An 18287-nucleotide genomic window follows, 5' to 3' on the forward strand; every position below is an offset into this window, starting at 1 on the left:
TGTCAAACTTGTTTGTATATGCTTCAAGATCGCATACACCAAAAATCGCAAAAAACAAACATTCAAAGATCAAGTAACAGGACAAAACTTTTCGACAGTTATCAACGAAAAATCACGATTTAACGGTTATTTTAACTCCGATTATGATGATGTTTTACAGCTACACTCCTTCATTCTATATGATCACAATGAATGAACTGAATCTTCAATTTGAAATATTTACACTAGTGCATATCACAAAATCTTATGTTATACTTAATGAAAGTACGAATAAATTTTTAAGTGTTAGCGAATTTATTATTTTGATGGGATACACATTACGAAAATAGTTTTAACGATCCAACCGTCAAACATGTTTGTATATACTTCAAGATCGCATACGCCAAAAATTACAAAAAATAAATATTCAGAGATTAAGGAATGAGACAAAACTTTTCGATGGTTATCAACTAAATATCTTGATTTAACGATTATTTTAGCTCCGATTTTGATGATTTTTTACAACTACATTCCTTGACCTTATATGAATACAATGAATGATTTTGATCTTCAATTTAAAATATTTACACTAGTGGATACCATAAAATGTTATGTTATACTTAATGAAAGTATAAATAAACTCTTAAGTGTTAGTGAATATATCGTTTTGACGGGATACACATTCTACAAAACTAATTTCAACGATCCAACCGTCAAACTTGTTTGCATATGCTTCAAGATCGCATATGCCAAAAATTGCAAAAACAAACATTCAAAGATCAAGTAACGGGACAAAACTTTTTGACGGTTATCAACAAAAAATCACGATTTAACTGTTATTTTAACTCAGATTTTGATGATGTTTTATAGCTACACTCCTTGACCCTATATGAATACAATGAATGAACTTGATCTTCAATTTAAAATATTTACACTAGTGGATACCGTAAAATCTGATGTTATACTTAATGAAAGTATGAATAAACTCTTTAAGTGTTAGTGAATCTATTATTTTGTTGGGATACGCATTCTACGAAACTAATTTCAACGATCCAACGGTCAAACATGTTTGTATATACTTCAAGATCGCTTACACCAAAAATTGCAATAAACAAACATTTAGAGATTGTTTTACACCTACACTCCTTGACCCTATATGAATACAACGAATGAATTCGATCTTCAATTTAAAATATTTACACTAGTGGATTCCACAAAATCTTATGTTATACCTAATGAAAGTATAAATAAACTGTAAGTGTTAGTGAATTTATTGTTTTGATGGGATACGCATTCTACGAAACTAATTTCAACGATCCAACCATCAAACTTGTTTGCATATCCTTCAAGATCGCATATGCCAAAAATTGCAAAAACAAACATTCAGAGATCAAGTAACAGGACAAAACTCTTTGATGGTTATCAACGAAAAATCACGATTTAACGAGTAACTCCGATTTTGATGATTTTTTACAGCTACACTCCTTGACCCTATATGAATACAATGAATGAATTCGATCTTCAATTTAAAATATTTACACTAGTGGATACCACAAAATCTTATGTCATGTTGATCGATGAAAATTGAGGATTTTGTAAAAGGAATAACATGTAAGCTTTGAGTTCCATTGGTAAGATTTAAAAATTTGATAAAGGCTTCACAATCTTGAAAACAAAAACTCCTTCATTTTGCATATCATTGCACTTTTAATATTTTGTAATAGACTAGTAGTGTATGGATGTTTGTTTATTAGGCTCTTATTTTCGAGTGTAGATGTAATACTTAAACGACAAATGTGTTTTAATGTTTTGAAGAAATATTTATGTGTGAATGTGTGGCATGTGCAAATTTAAGAGAAAAAAAATATTTTTCTTAACGGGTGTGATACGACACGACCCATTTGTCAGGCCTACTCAAACCCTTCCTCCTCCCTTCACAGTAGATTAGAATAGTGATATTTGTCTTTTAATTTTTTTTATTTTTTATTTTTTCTTTTTTTTTAATGAGAAGAAAAGAATGCTATTGATTACTACATATTTAGATTAAACGTTGCAAGATTCTGCTTGAACCCAAAATTTACTTCACGCATCCACCAAAAAAGAGATTTAGTACAATCCTGTTATATCCTTCTGATCGGTGAGCTCATTTAACTAAAGTTTTTTTTAGATACAAGATTCAAGAGTCATTGGGAGGGAGGATAGATTACAAGACTTCAAGTGCAACAATAAACACTTTTAACCAACTTAACTATAAGTCCGTTACAACTAATTGAGCTTTTGGGAAATATAAAAACAAAAAGTATGCAGTATAATCTAAAATAGCAGCACAAGAAAAATTTGGTGAATTTTGGTCTTACTATCATTCTCTTAGAAGCCACATGTCAAACGTGAGAACAATCTTGAAAATAACACCAACCATGCATAAATGTTTACAACACCACCTTTTTCTGTAACTTTGAAGGGTTTACCACATTATGATTCTACCCTCCATCATCATTCTCGTTCTCTCTCTTTCTCATTTCTAGCATTACCATCAATGTTCTAAAAAACTCGTCTCTGGACGCACCTAGGTAGCCTTGTAGGCAGGCCAGGGTGGCATCAATTTCACTTCTATTTTGTGGAAGCCTATGAAAAACGCACCTATCTTCTTCATGGTGCACCTAGGCGCACCTCGGGGCATTCAATTTTGGGTGTCGACTTTGTTTAGTTGACGAAATCTGGAAAAAATCTGGTTTTTTTATTCAGTTGCAAAGAGTTTGAAGAAGACAAAGAAGATGAAAGCTTATATGGCAGATTTTTCTCTTCTTTTTTTTTTTTCTCTGTCCTGACAACTTTTAATAGCATATTCTTTTAGTTGAACGAGGATCCTCTCCAAATCCTCTTTGTGAGGATTCGAAGATCAATCAATCGTGTCCTTCATCGTACATCGTGCAATCAATTTTCATTAAATACCATTTCTATTCAATTTTAAGTGAAAAAATTCAAAATAACTTCTACTGCATGATGTATGATGTACGATGAACGGACACAATTGATTGATCATCCAGATCCCCACAAAGAGGATCCGAAGAGGATCCTATTCCCTTTTAGTAATCTTTTTTGAAAGTTTATGTTTTATATTACTAGCAAGAGTGCCCGTGCGGTGCTATGGGTCTTGAAATTGTATAAAACATGTGGAATGCTTTAAATATATATCATAAGTCATAGTACTTTTATACGCACAGTTGAAAACTGTTGGCACAGCAGGTCCTACAATGACAAAAACATTAAGCATTATTAACCAAATATGTAAAGTTTATGTCAAATTTTATATTATGTGCGGTTTGAACTATGGATGATAACAATGAGAAAAACATGTGTGCTTTGAACTATGACCTTAAACCTTAAATACCGTATGAATCCAAGTTTTACAAATTATTCGCATTCAAACCAATCAATTGAATTACGCTAAAACAACTTTGGACTAAAGTGTTTAAGAAGTGAAATATAAACCCTCATTTTGCAGAATTGTTTACTTAGAAAAACGAATGCATAAATGGACAAAATGGTGTTCTAGAGAAAAGTTTCTCTATCTTGATATTCGACACACAAAATGTGAAATCTAAAGTGTTTAGCATACTTAAAATGGCTTCTAGGAATTGATTTGTTCCATGAGATAATGAGCGAAAGACATAAAAATCAGATCGCACAAAACTTTTTTGTGCATCCATTGGTTCATTGTTCAAAAAAATTTGCAGAGGAGAGATTTTTACCTAATTTTTCAGAAATGATGGTGGAGAAGCAGCTGTTGCGGTTTAGTTATAATCTGACAGTAGGAACTCTTGGATGACGGTCCATATGCGGAACAAGGACCTAATATTAATAAGCATTTGACCAAAGAGTGATCCAATTCAAGTTCAAGGGATTAAATCTGCAACAAAAAAACAATAACAAAGCAACCCAAAAAGTTTTGAAAATAATCCTATGTATTTGAAAACTATGTAACAATTTTTACCTTGAGTTTTGAAAATATAAAGTTATTAAATTGAAATCTTAAATCCTAAACGTAATCAATTTAAGATGCCTAGTATGAAACCTCACATCTAAGAACTGAATTGAGAAGCTGGTTTACGTTGTGAAAGTGAAGCGAGAAGTAACTTCTCCATTTCAAGATTAGCAAATCAAAGTTTTGAGCTGTCAAATTCTCTATCTCAATCAACCAGGTTCTCCATTTCAAACCATTTATCAAAAACGAATCCAAAAACTAAAACTCTTAATTTTCCAAGTGTATTCAAGATTTGCTTCCTGTAAAAATAGGAAATATGGAATCATTATTTGGAGATGGAATCATATAAAGAGCTAAAAGAGCTTGTACGCCACTGGAAGAACCAACAATATGGCATTCTTTGTATCATTTTATTGAGTTTAACATGGTTGGAAAAAAGTTCAAACTCCAAACAGCAGATAATTAACTGAGAACCCCTAAAAAAAGTTAATTATTAAATATTTAACAATAGCTAGTCTACAATCAACCAAAACAAACAAATAAAAGTCACATTTCATAACTAGCATGCAAAAACCAATACCACTAATGATTCAGAAAACCTTAATTAACTATCTTAGGTAGACATGCAATCCAAAATATATGAAGACAAATTTGATAGATTTGAGCCTTACCTGAACAAAGATAAAACAAAAGGCGTAGATATAAGATTGGAAATTGGATTTGAACTATGGCATCTACTTCTCTCCAAACTCAAAGCTGGAAATGGAAGAAAATATAATACATTTTGAGTCATGCAATTCAAATTGCAAACAAAGAGTTAAATTTTCAAACATGCAATCCAATAACTAAGATGTGTCTACAGATTATTCAAAAACTAATTACCAAAAGAGTATGGTAAAGTTGTAAATTAAGTAGATTACAACACATTTAGAAAACGATCGAAGAGAAACAACTAGGCCTTCAGCTCCCTACACTCAATCTCTATCTGCAACATCCGTATCAATAGAATATATGTACATTTTAAGTGTTGCTTTTATCGAACCAATCTATGATTGAGATTGAGATCTTATGATCTAATTGCAAAGAAGTTTTTAACAGAACATGAGAGCTACAATCAGCGACGGATCTAGAATTTTAAACTCGGAGGGTCCCAATAATAAAGGTCAAAAAATTTATAGACAAAAATAACGTCGAAAAGTTAAATATAATACATTTCATTCAAAAATGATATGCAAAACAACATTACAAGCTATAAAATCCTAATTAAAGAGTCCATGACGAGGTTTCATAGTCTGAAAATGTTCCATGATAGCTTCAATACCAATACATGAAAAAGCATATTTCTCAATGTAAACAACTAAGCTGTCATTCAACCATTGATCTCCTATTTTGTTGCGAAGTGGATTCTTAATGATATTCATAGCGGAAAATGTCATCTCCACTGAAGCATTTGCAACTAGTAAAACCAAAGTCAACTGAACAACCAAATATACATATGCGCAACCCTTTCTCCACCATTTTCTTAGCAAGCTCATTAATCCCCCGCAATTGAGAAAAATCATTATCAAAACGCACAAAATGGGAACTCATACTTTGTAGGCCTACAAGGTCCCATTTGCAAATATGCTCTTCGGACCTCATCTTGAATATTAGAAGGATAGTCTTTCATTCGAATTCTTTTTCCCGGGTCTCTCTCAAGATTATTAAAATCAATGTCACACTCATTTTGTCTTGAGCTTGAATTATCCGAACAAGTAGATGGTGCTATTGGCTTTGGATTGAAAAATCTTTCCATATTTCTTATTTCTAAACTACACATTTAACCAAAAACACAAAACATATACCAATCAACCAATAAACAAAAATTCCATCTAAATTTCAATGATAAAATGAGTATACAAACATAAAACATATCAACAATCATATCAATAACAGACTAAAAATCTCCACCAATATCTAATATAATTTAATTGAGATTAGATTAGAATACCAAAAAGTTTACTTGAATTTTGAACCAAATAGTGGTGGCTTGGAGAATTGAAACAAGTGGAGGTATGATATTAGAGTAATGTAATTATAATATGGGATTGGGTGGGATTAGAAATTTAGGGTTTTGGAATTGGGTGAATATAAGAAAGATGGGGGGGGATTAGGGGGGCAAAACAGAGGAATAGGGAAAGGACTCTTGGGAAAGATGGCCCGTGTGGGGCTAGGCCTTAAAAAAGAGAGTATGGAATCATGGACAAACGGCACAATTTATCTCAGGCTTGAAAAAATAAAAAATAAAAAAAATAAACAAATTAAACAAATTGGCCAAAACACTGCGTTTTGGACCAATTTTTTAAAAGGCCTGTTTGTTTTCATTCTTCTCCGCCGCGGCCCCGCTGTCTTCTTCTTCGTAGCAAGCTGCAACCTTCAAGCTGCAGCCTGCAGTACAGACCTCGTGTTCAAGTACGAGGGGTCCTGGGACCTCCCAGGTCCCTCTGTAGATCCGTCTCTGGCTACAATAATGGATTTTCATTAAAAGTTGAAATAAGCTGAAAACAACATAGGATAAAGGAGAAAATTCAAACAATATTGTGATAATGTGAAAAAGATAAAAACATCATGGCCCAATTTGAAAAACAACGTCAACCTAATGGATGTAAAATGTGGTTACTCTTTTTTTTTTTTTTTTGCTCCAGATAGTTTTTCAGGGAACGTCTTGCCTTTCTGAAATACACTGCTTTTGTTCCTAATAGTCATGCTTGGATTTTGTATGGCTCTTGATATATACAAAATTAAATGGAACTCACTTGAGAATTCAAGAGAAAGATCAATGGAAAATGCCTCACAGACCAACTTGAAAGAAAACATAGTGTCAAATGATTGTGCTAGGAATAGAAAAATGCAAACTTTATATGGAAAATGAAGATTTACCTGCATACCGGCAGCAGCAAAAGCAAACGGAATACATGTATTACTGTAAGAGAGAGAGAGGGACATAGATGAAAGATGAGTGATTAGTTAGAGCTATAATTTTTAAGCATGTTCTGCAAACTGAATCATTTAGCTATCACATTGATATGCAAAGCAGATATGCAATATCACCAAAATTTATGATCATTATCCAAAATCTTCATGTAAACATAACATCAACTTAACACCACTACTAGAATTTTGGCTAAAGGACATCCTTTTCATTGGTGTCTATTATAAAGAATGGGCATTGACGTTGGTGGCAAACCTCAATTGCCACCAAACAGCCACTAAATAGAAGTCCATATCCTATATAGAAGTCTCTATTGTTACAATCACCACCAATTAGATAACGGTGGCACTATGAATAGTTACACCTTTGAAATATTATATAATTTTTATACATCGGTGTCCATGTTGTAATATGTTTTAAAAAAAAAAAAGGGCCCATTAATCTGGTTCTGCTCTGTAATGTATGATAGCACCATTTGCACCAGAAGCTGGAATATTATAATTTACATTGGAAGGCGTTGAAGAAACCAAAAAAAGAACTAGTATCTTCAAAAGAAGAAAGAGAATCGGAATAAAATATCCAAGTAGTAAGCTCAGGAAATAAGAGCATGCTTAGCTATGGCAATGAAGGTAAAAACCTAAAAGAACTATAGTATAAAAAAAAAGTTACAAAAAATAAGGAAGTGGCATGTACCGCTTATGGTGTCAAAGCTTGTATCTAGGAAACCAGACTGCGCCGAACGAAATTCGAAAGTTTTTCTGCAACCTCTACCTCAGTCAATTCTTCCGCAGCCTCGGACGAAAACAGAAACTGCTTCCTTCAGAATATGATGGAGAAGGTGGCATCATAAATAAAGCAAGTATAAAAATAAGTAGTTCAACAAGTCAAAAAACAGTAGTGTTCTTTAGTGATAGAAACTTATTAAAAGACATTATTCAACCAACCAGAGTTCAGCTGCTTTTCAGCCTAAAAGTAGGAAAGAGTAAAAGCTCTCAAGAATCACACCTCAGCCCAGATCACACATGAAAGGGAAAATAAATCTAAAAAATCAAATCGTAAAATTGAAAACATGTTGTCCCTGGCAAATGAGCTGACGACTGAACCGTCCACGTCTGAGACGTCAATGAGGAGAGGTCGCGGATCTCCGGGTCGACCTGAGCAGAGAGAAATCCGATGAGGACGTTGAGAATGTAGATCCCCAAGCCATACGACACCGCGTACAAGCGAGGACCCGAGAAATCTTTACAATCGAAAGGGTAAGGGAGCTAGGGTTAGGGAGGAGGAGAGGGGTTGAGCGCAGGGAGGACGGACAGAGAGAGAACGACTGGTTGAAAAATAGGAGAGCAAAGCTGAATCCTAAATTAAAAAACAAAACAACATGACTTTGGTGTCAAAATTTTTACAGTTGACACCAATGAATGGTGTTGAAAATGTTTGAGGCACCAAATTCATACGATAGTTACGTACATTTACAAAGCCACTGATACAGAATGGTGCCTCTAAATCGGTGCCTATAGCACATTTTCTAGTAGTGCACCTCTCTATTTCTAATCTATCTCCTTGTTGGTATTGTGATAAGGTTTATATTAAACAATGTTTTCATCAATATTTAATGAAAAAAAAAAGACCGCAATAGAAGTTTAACATGATCTTTTTTAGATCGACCTGTTGAAAGGAAAAAAAAAACACAAAACTTGTAACACAATTTGAACAAAAAGAGAGTTCTCAATCATGGAAACCTTCAATTTTCATGTAAAAAAAAACTATGTTTAAATTTTAGGGCTTAACAATGGAGTATTGGAATTTGCATTTAATTTAAATAAGTAAGATTAACTGATAAAACAAATGGTAATAGAATTAATTATCCGTTTAAAGAGAGCTTTGAACGAAGAATATTTTTAAGTATCCAAACAACCATTAAACTAAACAATTAAAAGTAAAAACAACAAAGCATTTCATTGAAGATATAATAATGTAATTGGTTCTTCATACCTAAAAGAAAAATATTGGCTTTCTTGTATGAACTAGGGGTGGGCACGGTACGGTTTCGAGTGAAACCGTAACCGAAACCGAAACTTTTTGCGTTACAGTTCGGTGCAGTTTTGAAGCCAAAACCAAAATGAAACCAAACCGTTTGGTTCGGTTCGGTGCGATTTTTTACACAACTTCTTATATACGTTTTTGTGAGGCACATTTCCGTATATCCCCCTAAAACTACACCTGACTAGAGAACAACAAAATAGAAAATCAATGAAAACAGAACAAAAAAACTCATACACAACAGTGCTCCAATAGCACGAAAGAACCAAACCTCAAATTCTGAGAAAATTGAAGCCAATAAGGACGTTAACAAACAAAATGTGTTCCACTTCCACAAATGATTCATAATCCTTCCCCTAGCACCATTAAAAATACTCCTATTTCTCTACATCCAAAGAGAAGCAACTGCTTTGATATAGTAATATGATAATATCTATGACCTCCTTGTCAGTATCAGTAACAGACGATTTGCAAAACAAGAAAGAAAGAGAGAAAGAAGTTCTTGAGTGGAATAAGCTGCTTAACTTCAGAGTTTTCACTGTCATATGACTAAGAAAAACTGCATTCATGAAAATTCTTGATTTTGCTATCAATATATAATGTGGTATGCAGAACACTTGAAGAGTCTAGAAAGTGCTAATGCTATTCCATCCCCCTCAATATGACCGATGCTCACAATAGAAAGAAACATAGTTTCATCTCATCCCATATTAAAGAATCAATGGATTCAATATATAATGAGATGCAATTACCAGAAAACACTCAAACAGTGGAGGGTGGTTCCAATATATAATGAGATGCAAATTGCCAGAAAATAGTGGAGGGTGGTTCCTAAAGAAAATTATAATTTAGAACTTAAATTGATACTTTGGTGGTTCCTAACTAGCTAGTTCTCCTTTTGATTCACAAACCCTATCCCTAAAATTAATTATAAACCCTAACCCAGTTCTCCTTTTGAATCTTTGATTCAAACAAACCCTAACTGTAAAATTAAGTTAATTACAAATTATTAACTAAACTAACTAATACATGTTCTAAGTTTTTACCATATTAGCTGGAATGAAGAGCAGGTGAATGATTTGCCAAGTCTGTTTTGTAGAGCTTTTGATTTGCAAAGTTCAGGGCTTGCAGATGAAAGGGATTTAGGTATGCAAGCAGCAAGGTCGCAGAGATGCAAGCAGCGAGGTCGCATGCAGAGATGCAAGCAGTGAGTTCAGGGCACTGATGTTAACTGTGGAAGAGATGAAGATGAGTTTTTGAGAGAGATGAAGTGAAATTGAGTTCTAAGGAAGAGAGAGACAGATAGATGCAAGCAGTGAGTTCAAGGCACTGATGTCAAATAGTGGTGTAAAATTGGATGACTAGTATAGTTGTAGTTGAACTAATTAAAACATAATATTGTGTGATTTCTGTTTGGTGCGGTTTTGAAAACCCAAAACCGAAACTAAACCGTTTTCTTTGCCGCGATTCGGTTTTGAAACCACAATCGTTTCAAAACCGCAAAACCAAACTGTTCGATGCGGTCCAATTCGATTCATGTTTCGGTTTTGATTTTCAGTTCCAAGTGCCCACCCCTAGTATGAACTAAAGTAAGTGCCAGAAATTTACAATCTACTGAGAGTTAGTCTCAGAATCAAAATACATTTATAGGAAAAGTAATAAGCAAAATAAATAGTGGTTTTACCTATCCTCCATGTCAGGACTCCAATTTCCAATTACAATTCAAGAGGCCTATAAATCAAATATAGATTAATAGAAAATGAAAAACAACTAAAGTAAAAATAGCAATCTAACAAATCATTTAGCACCATCACAAAAAATAATTTTTGCATAAAAATAATTTAATAGCCATCAGATCATGCATATAGACAATATCCCCAATTAGATAAGTAGCAGATCAACAATTGATGATCAAACCAGCCTCAATTGCTTCAATCTAATTAACTCAAAGATAATAAATAGTCCATTTAATGCACGGGTTGACTGTCGATTTTATAAAAGTATGAATATGTGCAATTTAAAAACCAAGTGGCAAACTAAGCATTGGATTCTTGTATTAAAAGTCTGAATTAATTGCCCTGCAAAGTAACTAAACTAATTTCAACAATCTAATATAAAGCTAAATGAAGAATTAGACAAACCCAACAATGAAAGGTCTAATTTTTAAACAACATAAAACAAATCCATGAATAATAAGTAAAACACAATTTTTATGCATTACCAATTAGAAATTAGTAAAACACAAAAAAATCTTCAAAAATAATAAGTATTTAAGACATTAATTCAAGCTGTCTCATTTGTCTATCAAAGGGGTTAGCATCCCAGTTCTATTGACAATCATCCAAGGTCGCCTTTGTAGTTAAAACATCATTATAAACATCACTTCTAGGGTCAGTCATCTCCTTCAGCACTTTTTTAATTAAATTCAATTTGTAACACACTTAAAATTGAAAAGATCCCCGAACATAGGTATTCCAATAAAAGAAACCATTGGAAGAAAATCCTCCATTTCAGTTAAATGATTGAACAACTTAAAAGGAGAGTCTACACTAAAACTGCAATCATCGTTTTCTTTTACAACATTATATTTAATATTTTTACATCATGAGACCTCTCATGGTGCAAATCTCATACAATATAATTTCTTTGCATAAAAAAAAATTGCTCATAACCTAAACTATAATAAAGCCCAAATAAGAATCCAACTTCATAAACGAAATCAAAATCCAGCTCCATGATTGATCAAAGGTTGGTGGGTGTCTTCACATCGAACAAAGAGAAGCTTCACACAGATAAACAAAACATAAAATATGAAAAAAGAGAAAAGAGCAAGAGAGAAATACCAAAAGGAAGAGAAGAAAGCAATCGAAGGAGATCACATTACCGTTGATCGTATGGTCCAGCTGGAGACAATTCAAACAGGAACAAAACAGTCAAGTTATGGGTATATTCAAGATCTCTTGGTAAACAAAAAGGAATTAAACAACCAATTTCAAATTGAGGACAAAAATCTTACCAGGGAAAGGAGATATCAAGGTCGTTAATGTCGGAGTCGTAGAAGACGCACCAAAGGAAGTTGTGGGAACCGTGTTTACCCATAAGTGGTTGCGGGAAGTGTGTTCGAGGGAGAAGGGGCAAGTGAGCGAGTTTAGGGATTTAAGATTTTCGTTTGACGTTAAAGATTGGAATCTATGGAACTGAGCAAGCGGAGCAGGGTGAAAGACGGAAAGAAGTCTCTAGAACTCCTCCAATTCCAATCAGAGATCAAATAAAAGACCAAATAACTAAAACAGGGGTAAAATGGAATCACATTGTAGAATGAACATTAGATAAAGAAACACAAAAGGGCAAAAACGGAAAAACACTGTAAAAAGAACAGTGTTCGAGTTGTTTTTCTCTTTTAGTATATACTAGTGTAGTGCCCGCGCGTTGCCGCGTGTTTAAAAAATGTATAAAATATATGTGCATTCATATTAGGTGTAATATTTACAATTGTATTTATACACATAATAATTTGTACCTGAAAGTTATATTGACTGTCGCTTCCCAATTTTTTTGTTTTATTTGTGATGATGTACATGCTTCTGTGTTATGATTTGAGAAAATAGAAGCTGTTAGTACAAATAAATAAGAATGTTAAAGAAGAAGAACGATTTTTATAATTGGTAAAGAAATTGGGTAATTTTTGCATTTTTAAATAAATTTAATAATATACTACAAAGAAAACTGCAAGGTACCTATTATTTTGATCAGCAATCTTCCCCAAATAGTAACACTGGATGATGGCATAAACTGTCATAGCCTTCAAAAATGACAATTGGCAAAAACCTGTTTATATCGGAGATAAAATTTTAATGACATTCACAGGATAAAACCTGTTATTATTGTTAAAAAAAAAAATAAATAAATAAAAAAAGAAGAAGAAGAAAAAGCATTGATTGCTTTCTTTGTAAATTGAATTTACATACCATATGAGAGGTTAATTTAGCTTTGATCGAGATTTGTAGTACATGCTGAAGTTCTCAATGTTTGACGGTGATGGTATACAGTTGATTGACTCGTTTCAGATGAAGACAACTGTGAACATTTCTGAGCCAAAAGCTGTTGTGGAGTTTGTTAGAAAATTAAGCAATATATGTAAAAACTGAGAATTATTCCAAGTGATGAACCATGGATATAAAGGAGTTTTATTTTATAGTGGAAAACAACATAAAACAATAAAAGAAAATCTTTACAAATTCGTTTGAATTTCCTATACCATATGTTACTGGGTTTTCAATTTTACACACCAATGTGCCTATCTTATTTGCAGCACGAAACCAACATTAACATATAACAAAAAGTTGAGTGTTTACCTGCCAATGTAGCAATAGGAACGAACACTATAGTTCCAATTCAAAGGTCAAACCTTTCTGCAAATAAATCACTCTACGTTTCACCAATTTATTCCATCTCACCACGAAAACTAAGCAAACACAAACCCACAATACAAAATTAACATTTAAAAGAAAATGGAGCTCGTCTTCTTGGAAATTTAAGCACCAATGCATAAAATTGTCCACTAATTCTTAGTTCTTCTATGCATTGCGGGATCATATGCTTACTTGCAATTGATGTTATAATTTGTGAATTTTATGTAAACGACCCTTAAGTTTATATATTGACAGTTAAGACGTAAGAAAAGCTAAAATATATTTACTCTGATTGATCAAATTACTTTGTCTAATTCCCAAAATATGTAATGTACAACATGGTCATCTTTACACATGTATTATGGAACAAACCAAAACCAAATTAAGGAATTTTAATTTAAAAACAAAGGTAAAACATAAGGTACAAATTACACTAAAGTATGGACATTGCATCCAAAAAAGAATGGATCATTTACTGTCAAGTTAATATTGTAATCTCTTATTACATTATTAAGGTCTTCTTCGTACTGCAAAGATAATAAACAAAGTTTAAGTCCACTAATCTTGAGGCCAAATAAGAAACAATATCATAACTAAAAACTAAAATAGCTGACAAATAATTTGATCAAAGTGAATAGAAGATGAGCTGACAATGCCATACCCTACGATCAATGATAATTTGATACAATGCCACGTGGAAATTGCTTAGCCCATCTACTGAAGACTAAATGTGTGAAAAAATAGGCTGCAAAAGAAGAATAAATGAAGCATAAGTTGAAAAAGAATATTTGGTCACAAATGACCTTACCGTTAAAAGTAAATTATAAGAACTTACCATGGGTATTGATAGAAGCAGGAGACTGTTCATAAAGATTTATCTATTACCAAAGAATTAGTGAAACACATGACTAAAATCAAATTCCTATCTACCCAAGTCTTTATACAACTAAAAAAGTTGGGAACATTTAATCATAACCTGGAAGAAGAATCCATTTGGTGATTTGATTCAAACCTGGCTGAAATCTTCGAGTCTTCTTATGATTTCAAACGTCTCCAAAACACCTGGTGTTTCAAAAAAACATCAAGCCCAATAAATACTACTCACACAACAAAAATTAATAAATATAAAAACCGAATTTGTTCAAATCAACACAAAAAACCAAAAACTCATAGGAGCTTCCTTCTGAGAATCTCAAACTCTAACCATTTCAAAAAAAGTTCTTCGCATTTCCTCAAATACGTGCTAAACTCTCTCCTACTGCTCAAAATCCAAATGAGTACTTGAGATATATAGAACCACATTTAAGTTAAAGCTATACTGCACTAAATGACATTCAAAACCACAAACACCAAAACAAAGATGAATTCAACACGTTGAATGTGTAATACTCATATCTAAATCCAATTTGAAACATAATTTTCGCCCTTAAAATTTTTGCAACAAATGAACAATCAATTTAGGAAAGCAACTACAATGCAACTGAAGAGCTGTTCGACTTAGCTCCATTTAGTATGGCCAAAAGCTTGAAAAACAGCTTAGAAGCACAATTCCAAATATTACCAAAAGCAAGCATCTTTGGGGTAAAGAGCCCACTTTCCCAAACAGAGCTTTAAGTTCATGCCACATGATTCAAATTAATTTATCAATAATATAAGTTTTAAAATGGTAAAAAAGGAGGAAATACACCTGTCACCCTGTTCACTGTGATCTTTGAAATCCAAGTTCCACTACGTATCCCTCTGCATAGCTGCATAACTTCCAGTGACGAACACGGTTTCAGAATATATAAACTTCAGAACTTAATTTATTCTATAAAATAGAATAAAAAAGTTGATTTACACTTGTAAGGCATGCTCCAATGTTGATATAAAGTTGAGTCAGTTGATTTGTGACCACCAACTGTAAACGAAAAATGTAAATGCTAAGTTAGTTTACATGTTTAAATCTTTTGGTAAATGCTAAGTTATGTTATTATCTATGATGGCATGCCAAAGACCAAATAAAAAAAAATAACAGTAAAGAGTTAAAACTCAAAGTTGAAATACCATCTTCAATGTACCATCATATGCTAGCATTTAAAGTTGAATTGTTAAAATTTAAATCCAATGATCAACTCACCTTTCTTAATCTTTTCTGGAGGAATAAACAGAACGTTTCTTCTACTCTTCTTTAACCACTACACCAAAAAAAACAATAATGTTTAAATATTAAAATTGAAGATCTTAAATTCATAAGTTAAAAACTTAAAAGCTAGTTAAAATAAACATCCATTACAACAATAGCACGGAAATTAAGTTGTTTTATTTCTGAGCATTTTTTTGGCAATCAAACGGAGAAAATCTGTGTTAAACTAAACACGCAATGGTTGTTAAATTTAGTTCTTTAAATTTATAATTTTTTTAACATGTGAGTTGATCCGTACTTTTTAATTTGGTTTGGAAATGGGGTAAGATCATGTTGGTTTAAAACAATTGTTAACATGTTATGGTGGAATATATTATACCAAGGATTAAACAAATAGTTGTCATTTATTTCTTGCAATGCATTCACTGTTAATGAATAGTGACATCAAATTGATAAGTTTGTAGCTACATAGGAAAAAAGACTAATAGGTATTATGCACATAAGTAATCAACCAAAACCTCTTTCCACATCAACTAATCAATAGCTTTAACTGTAAAAAAAAAAACAAAAAAATTGATTCGAAAAACCTCTGTAACTATTGTAATTTTCAGTTTCTAACTCATTCTTTTGATCAATATCATCTGAATCAGTGTAATTTCGTCAAATTCTAATCCATATTATCACTTGTGTGCCTAAAAACTAATCGACTCTTAACAGCAGCACAAAAAAAAATAAAAACTTGGAAAAACAAAGTTGTGTGCCTAAAGGCTTTGTTTTAAAAGACAGAGAAGGGCATAAGAACTTTACCTTAGGAATTTTCCCAACTCCGCTCAACTTTTTTACCCACCCTAAAAAATACTTCAAATCCGATCCACCTACTAAAACACAACCAAAAAAAAAAAAAAAAAAAATTAGCAAACTAATAAACTTAATTATATATGATCATTTCACCACATATTTCAAATTAATTGGTGAAAAAATTAATTAATTAAAATGAGTTTAAAATAAATATAAAAACCAATAATAATTGTGATTGTCCATTTTCTGCTCCCTGGGCTTTCCACTTGGAGTTCAAGATAGCACGAAACCACTAAAAAAAAAAAAAACTATTCAATTTCTGAGACCAGAGAACAAAACCAAGCAAACACCACCAATGTAACAGAAACAACATAGTAAAATAGAGTTTTACAGAGAAAAAAAAAAAAAAAAAAAAGAGAGGACTTTAATTTTACATCGATCGAGCAATCGATCTAGACGAAAACCCTAAATCTCGAAGACCAAGATTTCCTAAAACGAAAATTCGAATTAGATGGAACAGCCACACACAAATCATCGAAAAAAAAGAAGAAAAGTTTTAAAGAAAAAACTCACAGACCTTAATCAGAAGGGGTTTGCAAGGTTGTACACAAAAACCCTAAAATTCGCACACCAATTTTCCTGAAACAAAAAAACCCAATCAGATCAAACAACCACACTGAAAACATCAAAAAAAAAAAAAAAAAAAAAAGGAAACAATCAGTGCAAAACGCAAAGACTTGAATTTTACAGCGATCAATCTGCAAATTTCTTCCCAATCAAAGAAAGGACAAAAAAAATATAAGCAGAGAAACCACCTGAAACAGTGCAATCACCCGGAAAAGAAACTCTTCATACGACACACGATCGACGCAGAGAGAGAAGCAGGGAAACACGAAGGATTGACGCAGGGAGAAAAGCACGGAAACAGAGAGGAAGAGAAAGGGAAAAGCGACGGAAGAAAATGGAAGAGAGTTAAGCAAGGAAACACGAAGATTGAACAGGGAGAAAAGCAGAGAGAAACAGAGAGCAGGCGAAAGGGAAAAGCAACGGAAGAAAATGAGAGAGGGTTCGAGCACCTTCCCATATGTAGACTCACTCTGCTAAGGGGCAAAATCGCCAATTCATGTAGCATCTTTTAAAGGGCTGAAAACCGTGCGTTAGATCAGGGGCAAAATCGGATTGGCACTGTTAATGAACAGTGCCAATCCGCTGAGCTTTAGTATATATAGAATATAATTTTATATAATATATTGAAAAAACTAAAAGATAAGTAGAAAGAATTTTTTTTTTCATACTTTTTATACGTTTGATATATTTTATGAACCTAAAAAAACTCACAAGACATCTATACTTTTTAACATTGTTTATACATCCAACAAAGGACATGACCAGCACATTTAAAGATATCATAATTTTGTTTATATTTTTTTTGTTTTGTAACGTTAGATATTATGTAAAGTTACGAATGCCAATGAATAATGTATTTGATTGCTTGAGTTGTAAGTGACTTGTTAATCGAGTTGGTAGCAACATAAGTGATTTGATAGTCCTAATGAAATAAGGATTATGGAGTTTTAACTTTTGCAATTAACCTAGGAGAATCCTTAGAAGTTTCAATACAAAGATGTAGAATCATGGTAAGACTCAATCACTTAAGTGATGGACAACCACTAATAGCCCGGTTCTGAATAAACCCTAATGTTATAAATACTAGGTTAAGTCCCTACTTCCATACGTTGATCTCTCATATGCTAAACCCTATTCATATAGCAGAGAGATATTATTGAAGTACTGGAAGTAGAAGACAACCTAGGGTTCATCAATGGCTTCTTCTTCTTCAGGTAAGTTTCACGTAAAACTTATATTGCATGTCTGCATGTTGTCCTTCTTTGTTGCACAGAAATATGGTCTGCGTAATCCTATATCCGTATTGTTCTATCATTCTATGCATGCTTATGTATGCATATTATTTATGTA

At 32.7% G+C, this 18287-nt stretch overlaps 2 long non-coding RNA genes across 25 annotated transcripts; both read right to left on the reverse strand.

Moving 5' to 3' along the window:
- Positions 1-5723: 5723 nt before the first annotated feature.
- Positions 5724-8402, reverse strand: LOC125478680. The gene is made up of 3 exons (XR_007259453.1): positions 7629-8402; positions 6884-6926; positions 5724-6465 (listed from the first exon to the last, which is right to left on the reverse strand). It is a non-coding gene; the product is annotated as an uncharacterized LOC125478680 (long non-coding RNA).
- A 3095-nt stretch (positions 8403-11497) lies between these two features.
- Positions 11498-17407, reverse strand: LOC125478749. Of its 24 annotated transcripts, none has more exons than XR_007259510.1 (14): positions 17126-17405; positions 16888-16949; positions 16320-16390; positions 15507-15564; positions 15228-15287; positions 14364-15143; positions 14223-14265; positions 14049-14132; positions 13331-13440; positions 12944-13076; positions 12713-12803; positions 11992-12559; positions 11860-11878; positions 11498-11757 (listed from the first exon to the last, which is right to left on the reverse strand). It is a non-coding gene; the product is annotated as an uncharacterized LOC125478749 (long non-coding RNA). The 24 variants fall into 24 exon arrangements; XR_007259508.1 differs by having other exon boundaries at positions 14400-15143; positions 17126-17404; XR_007259515.1 differs by having other exon boundaries at positions 13331-13387; positions 17126-17404.
- Between the last annotated feature and the right edge of the window lie 880 nt (positions 17408-18287).

The sequence above is a fragment of a genome, unplaced genomic scaffold, assembly GCF_019419815.1.
Source record: "Pyrus x bretschneideri cultivar Hongxiangsu unplaced genomic scaffold, Pyrus_bretschneideri_v1 Contig26, whole genome shotgun sequence".
Taxonomy (NCBI): Eukaryota; Viridiplantae; Streptophyta; class Magnoliopsida; order Rosales; family Rosaceae; genus Pyrus; species Pyrus x bretschneideri.